The sequence below is a fragment of the Pavona decussata genome, unplaced genomic scaffold (assembly GCF_977016875.1).
Source record: "Pavona decussata unplaced genomic scaffold, jaPavDecu1.1 SCAFFOLD_186, whole genome shotgun sequence".
Taxonomy (NCBI): Eukaryota; Metazoa; Cnidaria; class Anthozoa; order Scleractinia; family Agariciidae; genus Pavona; species Pavona decussata.
Genome location: NW_028145595.1, coordinates 2,180,038 through 2,192,628, shown reverse-complemented (window position 1 = coordinate 2,192,628; position 12,591 = coordinate 2,180,038). Strand labels below are relative to the sequence as shown.

The 12,591-nt window shown below is 37.0% G+C and overlaps 1 non-coding gene across 1 annotated transcript; it reads left to right on the top strand.

The window, feature by feature from the left end:
• Positions 1-12,415: 12,415 nt before the first annotated feature.
• On the top strand, positions 12,416-12,485 carry Trnat-cgu (transfer RNA threonine (anticodon CGU)). The gene has a single exon. It is a non-coding gene; the product is annotated as a tRNA-Thr (tRNA).
• Positions 12,486-12,591: the final 106 nt, after the last annotated feature.

Here is a 12,591-nt window from a genome sequence, read left to right as displayed (position 1 = left end):
TAACTGCTACTAAAAATAGTTCGCGGGAAAAAATACAGGGAAACGCATGGAAAGTTCAAAACACGACTGGATGTTTTCTGTCACATCTACATCCCTCCAATTTTTTTCTTAAAATCCTTTTCCTAATGCCAAAAGTTTCCAATTCATGAATTTTTCAGAAGCGATGTTTGATGAAAGTTATTTGACATTGGATTTCCATACAAACACTGTTATTTCAAGCCTGTTTGCCTACCCGTCAAAATGGCGTCGAAAACCGTGATAAGGCCTATTTGATAAGTGGATATTTATGAGCAACTGTGTAATTTTCAAAGGATAGAGTCCAAAGTGTGTTGGTATTCAAATAAATTGATGTTTCTATTACACCTTTCGCTAATTATGACTTAACAATATTAAGCGACCAACCTCTATTAAGCAAACCCTTGCCATTTCCCAAGGGTGGCCACTTTAATTTTTATAGGATTCGACTGTAATTCTCTTTTTCAATACTTGTGCTTTAATTTAGTTTCCTCAAGGATTTTATACAATTTGTCAAAGCAATTAACCCATCATGCAATTAATCATGTCACCTATTTACAGTAGCACTTTGAAAAGGCAAATGGAAAAAAAAGAAAAACAAAAAAAAAAAATGAATACATAGTAAATCACTCTCACACATTTCCTAACAATTCAGGATACTTTATTTTGGTTGGTACAAAAAACTGTATAAGACTGTTTTGGCTGCCTTTATTCTCTATTATGCATCAAAAACATACAATCACTGCGCATGGGTAAATGTAATGAAATATGACACAATTATTGTTTATTTTATTTTTTTCCATTTTTCTCAGACTTCTTCTGAAATTGGTAATTAAAAATCACTGCAACTGTTGTCTGGAGCATTCACTTTTATAATTATGTATCATTCTGAAAATATACCTTAAACCTGACACTCACCAAACGCTCAACAAATTGATGCCCAATATACTGTCAATGAGGAATAAGTCACACCTTATGAATAGAATTTAATAATTAGCACAACAGCATCAAACAACATGTCCTTTAACGACTTTTTTGCCTTTTGTCAAAATATAATCACAATCACTGAGTTGCAATAATGTTGATTGAAGTATAATGGGAGCAGTAAATTAAAGACCTGTCTGCACTGAAAAGTCTCTTTACGTTATATTTACCAGCTGTACTTGTGTTACTGAAGACCACACAAAAGAGCAATAAAAAAAGTGTCTTGATAGCAGCAATAATTATTGAAAAACAATCATTGAATATATGAATATATTCATTTGGTCAACCCTGTAGGGAATAGCTGATAGTAATATTGAAAAACAATCATTGAATATAACCCCGTAGCGAAGCGCTGATAATAATAATTATTATTGTATCACAGAATTTCATAAAAAACAAGAAGCTGTTTTCAGCTTACACTCGGGCCATATTTGACTGTGTGGTGCGTTAGCCTACAATCTTTTAACAGTGATAACCTCCAGCATCGCCAATTCCCCCAAATAGATAGCCTGCGAGCAAGCTCTCTTCCCTTCTTCTCTTCCCCCTCCCACCCCCCACCCCCAAGAGAGCTTGCTCGCATGCTACCAAATAGATACAGAGATATAGTGAGGCAATAAGTAACCAGCAGATAGAATTGCATTTCTTGCAGTCAGAATGAAATACAGGGAAAAACGACATTTGTCATACGAATGCTTTTTATATTACCCCCGGGCTTTAATCCTTACGTTTTCACCTTTCGTTTAAAGACAGAAACCATTTGTACGGTCCTAATATGTATGTGACGCCGGGTCAATGACGGATCGTAATTTTCGGTATGATCTAGACCGGGGGGGGGGGGGGATACCCCTTTTTGGACCTTAACAGGGACGTGCGGCCCGATAGGGTATGGTTTTCAGGGTGTTTTGTCTTGAACGGGGCATCTATTTCATCACTTTCTGTCTTAAACAGGGTATCCCTACATGACCTAATGGCTTAAACAGATTGTGATTGCCAATGCATTAAAATTCAGTAAGAAACTAGTGTATTCTTATTTCATTCTAGTCTTAAACAGGTGTGATTTTGGGTTGAATGTCTTAGAAAGGGCCTGAAAATTTTGAATTCTGTCTTAAACTCGGAGAATTGTGTCTTAAACAGGGTCATCAGGGTTTGAACGCCCGGGCCGCACCTCCCTACCTAAGCATCTGTTGAGTATCCCCCCCCCCCCCCCCGCCGGGATCTAGAGTAACGTTACGCATCACACGTACGTTTATATCCTTGTACGTTTTTCAATGTTTCGCTGTTTATATTTTTAAATGAAATTCAGGGGAAAGCATTTGTTATTCACCTTTCATTTGAAGACAGAAACCGTTTCTACATTGATTGTTTCTCTATAGTAAACGTGAGACATCTTTATCTTGGCCTGCGAGGTCATAGACTGATTTAGTTGCCAAATTTTCGGTTGAACAAAACTAACCTTGAGGCACTCAGGTTAGCCTAAAAAACACTCCGGTTAGCCTAAAGAGCACTCCAGTTAGCCTAAATAGCACTTAGGTTAGCTTAAGAGCGGCTGACTGAGAATATCGAGAACTCGCGGTCAAAACTGAAATTTCGGATTTCCTCATCATGTTTGTCAGAAGAATCCCTTCAAAGAACTATTTACGAAAATGACATTAAAACCTTCCAAAGAATTTTTGTTTTCGAGAATTCCGGCATAATGTGAAATGCCGTGATCGCGGCGCAGCCGGCGTTAAATTTTGACGAGATTTGGTGCATTTTCAAATCGCTCGGGAAGGAAGACGGCTCAGCGTATTAAAACGATCTTTTGAAGTTAAGTTAGGCATCCTTCTGAGAATACGGTCTTACGAAAATATTGCTTGAGGATTCTTATTTACATGCAGTTTTCAAAGTCCGAAGAATCCCTATTTTCAGCATTTTTGTTGACACTTGAAATTGTGAAAACTTTGCGGACAAAATTCTTTTCCTGGTACATCGAAATTTACAATGAAAGTTACAGTAAAGCAAAGCTCTATTCTTGTGCTGCAACATATCAAAAATTGAGCTTGGGTAATTTAAAAGCCAGTCTTTGACGAAATAAAACACATAGGGAATTTTTGACATATTTTTTCAAAAAATTCCGGTGGTCACGCAAGGACAAGATGACATGTTTCAATAAATTATTGTTTGTATGTTATTTTTACCGGAGAATTATAAAATTCTTGTTCCAAAACTAAATCTAATGATCTAATAAGTTTTGAATTGTTTTATATACCTTAAATAAAATAAGTCTAACTAGGGAGTGAGATGTAACCCCAAATTTGAAAAGGTCAAAGCGTCATGCTCGTCCAGATCTCAACCAATTTTTTTTCATTGTCACATGGTGCATCTAGAAGTACTTCTAGAACCAAGTATTTATGATATATCTTACTAAATAAGAACTTGTTTCAATAATAAAGCTAATAGCAGGCGTTAAAATCACTTTTGGGTTTGTGAAGCTGTGCAAAGCAGGCACGTTTTCTAGATCACAGCCTATCAACAACATGCTGACTGTTGAACCCCTCGCATGTGAACACTTGAAAATGAGGAAATATTTCGAGGCAAAATCTTGCCCTGGTACATCGAAACTTACAACAACAGGTATGGTTGAGGTACGATCTGTTATTTTACTGCAACATGTAAGAAATCTAGTTTGGGTATAACATTTATAGTCAAGTGTTAACAAAATGGTCAGTCAGTGGTCATTCACGCAAGTACTTAACACATTTGAAATACATTTTAGAGTTTGTATAATATATTTTCCGGAGAGAATGACAAAGTTATCGCTACAATACAAAATGTAATACTCTAAACAGTTTTTCGTTGTTGAATATTCCTATACAAAAAATTATTCACAGTGAGTGATAACTAATGCCACAGCAAAATTCGTAAAGGCCGATTGCCGTGGCATATAACGCAACGTCAGAATGATCGACAAATTTCATTATTGTACTTCACGCAACTAGTACGTTTTTCACTAAACAGAAGGGTGACAATCTGCTCAGTTCTTAAATGAATCTGTACGAAACAGCGACATTTTAGGGTAAATGACATGTTTACGTTTTTGTAACTACAGTATAGTATCCGAGTTGTATTTGCCTGCCGCTTCGATACCGCTGATATGAGATAAAATTCCATTTTGCCCGGCGCTTTGGCATTTTTTCGAGTAGAAGATAGATCACCTACACGTGGTATTGCTCACTGAAGACGAAAAGTTCCATCAAACAAACGTTGCGGTATTTTCATCACTGAGGAGTTCAACTAACCCGTGTAGTCTGTTTGTCTGTGTGCCTGTCAATAAACGATCTTTATCGTAGCTAATTAAACAGCATTTTCTGAGTCTTTTTGAGTATTTTCTTCCACAGTAAAGAAAATAACATTGATTTAAAGCTGGTTACAACGCATTCAACTTGTTAATAGATATATAAGTTTGCTGAAAATAATCCCTAGATCCCAGGCGCTTGCTTTTTCCAACCGGCCCTCAAACAATCTTGAGTGAATATGACATTTAAAAAAGAGGACAATGAATGAAGTTAATGCGGGGAGAAGAGGAAGCGGGGAAACTATTGTGTTATCTTAGAGGAGGGTACCATGTGGTATAGAGACACAATACTCTGGTCTTAGAAGTAAAGGTGACTGATAAAACTTAAAAAAAAAAAAATAAAGAGAGAGAAAATAATATTCAAAAACCGCTATGGTCTCAGCAATCATTCTATCGCTGTGGCTACTTTAATTTGAACGAATTTTGAATCTCCTTCAGTACACACATACCCTTGCATGAAAAAGGTATTCAACAATAATCCGAAGTATTTCCGCACTACAGATGTCATTTAATAGTAACTGCAGGTTTCTCATGCTCACAAAAAAAGCAAAGCAACATGCCGTACCTCTAAGGCCTTTATTCGATTCACCAATGATGATGATGATGATGATGACAATAATGATAATGATGATGATGACTTTAGGGCTTATTCAGGCATATATGAGTTTCGCGAGCGCGAAGACGAGCAACGCTTGCGGAATGCTAGTCACACAGATTTCTCCCTCTCGGCCCCTTCCGACTAAACTAGACGTCTTAACTAGATGTGTACGGTCTTCGTTGGCGGTAGCCTCCCACGCAGTCGTTTTGAGGGGACTCGGGGAGGAGGTAATACGAGTCCCCTAAAAACGACTGCGTGGGACGCTACAGCCAACGAAGACCGTAGACATCTCGACGGCGCGGGCCGGATGGTCTGATTGTTATTCGACTCATCCTTTCAGAATATCAAATTCCATCAATGTAAAGACTGTTGTTCTTGGGTCATCGTAGGTTGATCAGAAATATCACCGCTGTTTGTATTCCATCAATGTAAAGTCAGTAAACTTAACTTCATATGTTCAATCAACAACATCAGATGATCGATAACTTTACTAACATGCGCGCGCGAGGATTCATTACATTTCACTGTCAGTTTTGTCGTCAGCAAACACCTTCTTGGCATTTGGGACCTAGATGACTGGAGATATCTTTTTGGCATTCACCCAAAGAAACGCAGGTTGCTGTAATAGTACGAACTTTGAGCGCAACCGGACTCGTCGTCTATCAAGGACGAAAATGAGCACGGAGCCATAAATGCAACCGAAAATATATAAAAACTGCAAAATATGACATCGCGGAAGAAGAAATACAGTTTCTAGTATCGAGCAAACCACTCCAAACCAAGAATGCACATTGCTATTTATAACCATTTTGCGTCATTGTTTATAAATAGCAAGTTTAAAATAGCTATGTACACAGTGATGGCCATAATATGCAAACAACCTTGGTTATTTTCTGGTGCTCTTCTATCAGGATCGGACTGAGAAGGGTGGACTATTGCTCGCATTAATGGCGATGGTTCATTAAATGCCTATTTTGCAGGCATTGGAACGGTAAGTGCTCATTCAAATATATTATAGCCGCAGTGTAGCCGTTAAAGACAATATCATGGCCAGCCTTGCACTAAAGTGAAAGCATGATTTTCTCTACCGGCTCTGATACCTCAGTTCTGTTTATGATATATAGTCTAGGACCTGCAAATTGAAAACACAGATACCTTGTTCTTCAGCTTTTAGAATTCTCGTCTTCGCTTGTCCAGCTCAATGTAAGTGCCTGTCACGACATTTTATTGACAGTGAGGATGAGATGCATCTTTGACAAACCTAGGATTTATAAAAACTGCGACTTTTGCGCAACTTTTCTGAACCAAAGCCGTTTTTCACGCAAGTCGATTAGTAATTTAATGAAACATTCTCGCCTGTTGGGAGTTTCAGATACATTTTGATATGAAATATTTACTGATTTCGTTTCGTATCCTTCGCATTGTTGACGCTCGCGTACCGAGGAAAGCGTGACATAACACCTGAACGTTTCATTTTTTTGTTTGCGATCGGTGATCACCTACTAGGATTGAAATTATTTTTTATAGGGATAAACCCATCAACACATGAGATTTTGTCTCCGAATAACAACTTAGTTTTATTCCACCAGAACTGAAACATAAACAATAAATTTATTTTAAACTTATTTTAAAACTTGTCCTTGTGTGACCACTGCCATTTTTGAAAAAAAAAAAAAAAAAATTAAAATTCCCTATGTGTTTACTTCCGTCAACGCTTGGATTTTAAATTACCCAAGCTGGATTTTTTATATATTGCAGTACATGTATAGAGCTTTCCTAAAGTATAATACTTGCTTCATATTTCGATGTACCAGAACACGATATTTGTCCACAAAGTTTCCACAATTTCAAGTGTCAACAAAAATGCTGAAAATAGGAATCTTCGGACTTTGAAAACTGCATGTAAATAAGAATCCTCCAGCAATATTTTCCTAAGACCGTATTCTCAGAAGGATGCCTAACTTAATTTCAAAAGATCGTTTTAATACGCTAAGCCGTCTTCCTTCCTGAGCGATGTGAAAATGCACCAAATCTCGTCAAAATTTAACGCCGGCTGCGCCGCGATCACGGCATTTCACATTATGCCGAAATTCTGGAAAACGAAAAATCTTTGGAAAGTTTTAATGTTATTTTCGTAAATAGTTCTCTAAAGGGATTCTTCTGACAAAATATGAGGAAATCCGAAATTTCAGTTTTGACCGCGAGTTCTCGATATTCTCAGGCAGCCGCTCTTAAATAGCTCCCCGGTTAGCTTAACGGTTAGCAGTTTATGTTGGGGTTGTTCATGCCTGCCATGCCTCGCACATCTGGCTCGCATATGTAGACACTCCTCAAGGCCCGAAAACAAAGAACGCGACCGAGAATTTAAAGAATTTGATGACACGACAAAAAACGTAACTCGTACCAGCCGAGTACAAAAAACGAGACCGAGAACAATAACTCGTGGCCCGAAGTCTTATCTCTCGGCCCATCGCGACCCCAAAAAGAAAAAAAATTTGATAATGCTACCGAAACCTTAACTCGGTCCGCCTTAAGGCCCGAGTAAAAATTATGCTCAAAATCACATATCAGTGATATCAGTAGACGAAAATCCTTATACAACTCTATAATAATAAAATTGATAAATGTTATATCAAAAAGATAAAAATCTACAGAATACAAAGCTATGATAAAAATGCTAATTAAACAACATTGCCCTTGCAAACAAGAAATTTCTTTTGTATAACCTTAATGTGGCAAGAAATTAAAGAAGTAAAATTACAAAATTCCCTGACTTTTTGCTGGCTTGAAGGTGTAACTAAGAAATAACCCTGAAGGATGTAGTTTTCATAATTTAGAACTATTTTCTGACCAGTTGAAGAAAAAAAATTATTTTCTCAGACCTTTCCCTCACTGTCGCTAAACCCTATCTCTCCTTTATTACAATTTTCCCACTCTCTGTTAGCCAGGTGAATCCACCAAAATTTAGTACACACTTTACTTACCCAGTTACTCTTTGTTTACACTATAGCAGTTTCCCTCAGTGAATGCCATTTTGAAATTTAACAAATTAAATCAAACTTAAAACAACAAGCTGAACTTTTCAATTTCTGAGTTTTGCAAGCAACAGTCATGATCATGATACTGTAGTTTTCCCTTTTAAACAACTTACATCTAAACAAAACTATGGACTACTCAAGGCACCCATATGAACTGCATATATATTAACTGACTTAAGGTATTTCTTCCGGTGGCAAATCTTCATACAGAAGGTTGGTAGCCACTGCTTCTTCTGAAACAGTTATGCGGGTATCCTGATTAGGAAATAAAAAAAAATTCATTAATCAATAATATATTATCTTTGAGCAACATGTTCTCTTAATTGTATAATAAGTATTTGAAAAGAATACTTTATTTTGGGTGGCAGACAACCTTTCTGTAGCATCCTACTGTGATGAGAGGATTTCTAGAGATTTAGTTTAATTTGCTTTGCTGATAAAAATATAAAACCAACGTAGAAAATATTAAGTTCCTTAGTTTCAAGTTCAATAAATCGTAAACACAACCTGTAGTATTCATTTAGGCCTAAACGGTTCCTATAAGGTCATTACTGTAATTGAGCGTTGAAGTGTTATTGTAACCTGCGCTAGCTTTTTGTTAAACTGTTATCCACCTGTGTAGCTTTTGAAAGTAATTAATGTTTCAGGATAAGCTTAGATTTTATCCAATAGCCGTTCAGAAATGATTGTTGTGTTCTGTAATCTGACTCGTTGGCAAATGATGTAATTCAAACACTTTACTAGCTTAGGCTTAAATACAGGTGCTTTGTAAGATTTTCTTTGGTTGCATCCTTGGTTATATCCTCGGTTATGTTTTGACTGTACGCGAGGTTATAGTTTTGGTATTAAACCCTACGTTGGAGCCAAGTTCTGTGTGGTTTTACTGTCTCAGAGAAATTCGCTTGCCGTAAGAGATCTCGGTCCTTCCCGCAGCCAGCGAGTGTTCCCCAGGAGAAAGGCCTTTACCGCAGTGTTTTTGAAGAGTTTCCCCGTCCGTCCGTATTGCCGTTTTGTGAAGGCAAAACCTGTTTTCACACTACATATTTAAATGACCCAGTACAAACATCATGCTATCATAATTAAGTTTCACTTTGGAACAACTACTTTGGATTTAAATACTACATATAGTGCACATAACCCCCAAATTTTTTTTTCGCTTAAATAAATCTTTGCACCTGTTCGAAACTCATTGAGCCTTTTTGCGCCTTTTTTGAACCAAATCTTGACTTTTTATAGGCTGTAAAAGTTACGAAATCTATAGCCATCATCTGTCCCATGACCGAGCTAGTAAGGGGCATGGGTCTATTCCTTACTTGACGTCACAAACTGATTTGCATTATATTAAGTCTTTGTGAAAATGCATGCAAAGCAGTTTGTGACCTCATCTAAGGAATAGACCCATGCCCCTTACCAGCTCGGTCATGGGACAGGTGATGGCTAGATTTCGTAACTTTTACAATTTATAAAAATTAAGTCAAGATTTAGTTGAAAAAAGGCACAAAAAGGCTCAATGCGTTTTGAACAGGTGCAAAGATTTATTTAAGCGAAAAAAATTTTTGGGGTTATGGGCACTTTAACTTCCCTCAATTGTCAGGCAGGCTTGACCACAAATTTCTACTGTGACATAATGTGTGATACATGTAGCTTTTAAATTTAATTATTCAGGGTATATGTCTACAAATACCTCTTTATAGTTCGATCTAATGAGAATGAGTTTGGCTCACATTTCCTGACATGTTTTGCACTTGTAACAAAACTTGTCTTGTTATGTTGGCTAGACTTTCACTCAACAAACAAGCACTGTGACATGATTGGTTGATTCTTGGTCATGTGCCCCTGATCAAATTAAAATGAATCCTGACCAGGACAAAATTCTGCAGCTGTTGCCTGTGCCTGATACAACACTGAGCACTTGATCAGTGCATAAACTGACCTGAGAACACTGCCAGTTTGGAGTTCAAAATAACGAAAACACGAACGTCATGGAACCTGAGCCTTAAAGAAAACGTTTTTCTCAATTATCAGCCAAAGAAACTGCATCCAGTAGAAGGAAAAGATTCTGTAAATGTAAGAAAAGCATTCAAGAAGGTTCTTGTTACATTTCCTGGCATACTGCAATGAAGTTAAACCTAAGGAAAAGCTGGTGAAAAATACAGAATATTTGCTGGAGGAAAGTCTGAAGAAATAACAGAAAGAACTTGAAGTTTGAAGTTTATTTATTCAAAAATACATAGCAGTTCAAAAACTGAATTGCGTATTTACCTACGTAAATAAATGTAACAGAAGCTTGTGCGGCCTTGCCAGAAGCGGGGCCACGTTTTTGTAAGCTGAGCAGCTTTGGCCGTCTCCACTTCGAAATACAAGTCTATGATAAAGCGAGTCGCCCCTAAACCGATATAGAAAGCATTTTTATTTTAATTTTGAGTCTGATTAAACACAAAAGAGTTGACTGAGGATCCATGGAATAAATAGCGCCAGAAAGAAATCCAACATAGCAGACGACTCCGATAATAAAAGGGATACCACATGCAGCAAAGAAGAGGAACCAAGCTCACGAGAAATTAAAAGTATGCTTGTTAAAATTCAAACTACTAATTGGCTACTATCACTGAGGAAACCAAAAACTTCAGAAAAGGACTCGCCGAATTGAAAAGAGTGGTGGACTTCAATGATAACGAACTAAGAAAGCTAAAGAATGATCACCAAAAGACATCCCAGATGAATACATATAATGCTGAAGAAAGAACTTGAGAAGACAAAAGAAGAACTCAATAGTACTAGAACAGTACTACAAGATCAGGAAAGCAAAACCCAAAATCTATGGTTTTCTTTAGTTTTGCTTGAGCAGTATACATGTAAAAATTCCGTGAAGTTTCAGAACTTACAGATTGGTGGAATACAAAAAATGATGATTCTATCAAGCTTAACAAAGAAAATATTATCTATGGCTTCACTAACAACATCGCTCTACAACTTGGCCTGAACCTCAGTTTAATAATTGCAAAATATTACATTTACACTGCCTCGAAAGGAGAAGACCCTTATTTCTTTGATACCTTTCTTGCCCTTCTGAGAAGCAAACTTGACATAGAAAAACACAAATCAAAATTACAAATGAATCTTTAAGTTCCATAGAACTACTAAGACTGCACTTTGCGTATTTGTAAATAATTTGTAACCAAACATCTTTTTATTGTTATATTTTTTAAAGCTGTCTTGTATGATCTTAGCTTGTATATATGTTTGTTAAGTTACAGTAACCCTTCATTGAAATTGAAATAAAAAAGACAAAAAAAAAAACCTTAAATGTAAGTTCCTCGGTCAAATTCTATAACTTAAATAATAGAACTGACTGAATTTTGAGAAGAATCCTGATGAAAATTTGCTTATATATGAGATACTGCATAATAATTCTGTAATTTTTAAATTAATATTTGTTGTATTTTGACCTCAATAAAATGATGTACAGGGTGTATGCATGGATCACCCAAAAATTAGGATCCTAGCTGTTACAGTCCTCAAAAAAATAGAAAAAGACACAACAGCTTAACAGACCTCCATTGGTGCTCTCTGTTCCCTCTCACCAGACATTACAGGAGAGGTATGATCTAAATCTGTGATAAAGCATGACACAATGTCAGTGTTAAAAACGGAGTCTACTAATAAGTTCCTAGGTTAAGATACAGTCAGACACATCCACACCATCAATGTTTTGCCATATGTTAACAACTTGCAGCACTAGATGTCCAAAAGCATGTACATACTAAAGTACTGCTAACCATGGTACTTTATGATACAAAACATAGCAAACTGGAAGATAACAAAATGGGATTTTGCCAAATGGTTTAGAAATAAATGCGCAACTTAGCACAGTCCAGGCCATTAACACCATTACAACACCACTCCCACCAAGCACTTTTAACAATAATATTAATTATGTTTCCTACAGATTTCCCCTTCTGATTGACATAAATATGATATAGACAGTCTGCTAGGTTGGTACACTTTCTCACAATTAAATGTATCCTCAGCCAAAACTTTGCCTGCGAAGCAGATTGGCTGTTGGAATTTGACATAAAATCTGATTTGTTGTTGGGATCACCAGAAGACTTTTTAGCACTAGTACTTTGTGAAGTGAACTGTCATTAGCAATGAGGGTGCCTGTTCAATTGCCCATGTGGCTTTTGTCATTAATTGTGTGAATTTTGGACACACAGTACTTGGTAATTCAGTTTGTTTTCTTTGGTTTTATCCCAAAATGCTGAACAGGATCCAAATAAAGGATTGTTAACATTAACACGGAATGAAAGACTGAAATTAGAGTGTGGTAATGGGTTCCGATCCATCCCTTTTACACTTTTTAAACAGTCCTTTAAGAATCCGTTCTAGAGAAAAATTAACCCTTACCTACATTCAAAAAAGGACTCCAGATGATAGAATTCTGGCGTTGTGGCCTAGTGGTTAGGGCGCCGGACTCGTAATCCGGAGGTCCCGGGTTCAAGTCCCGCTCTGACCAATTGGATTTGTTTTAAGGTAGCCCCGTTTTCAAATCTAAGGCCACGCTTTGTAAATGGCCAACTGGTTTGCCTCCCACCAGTTGGGATTTTTAACCCTGTTGTGTT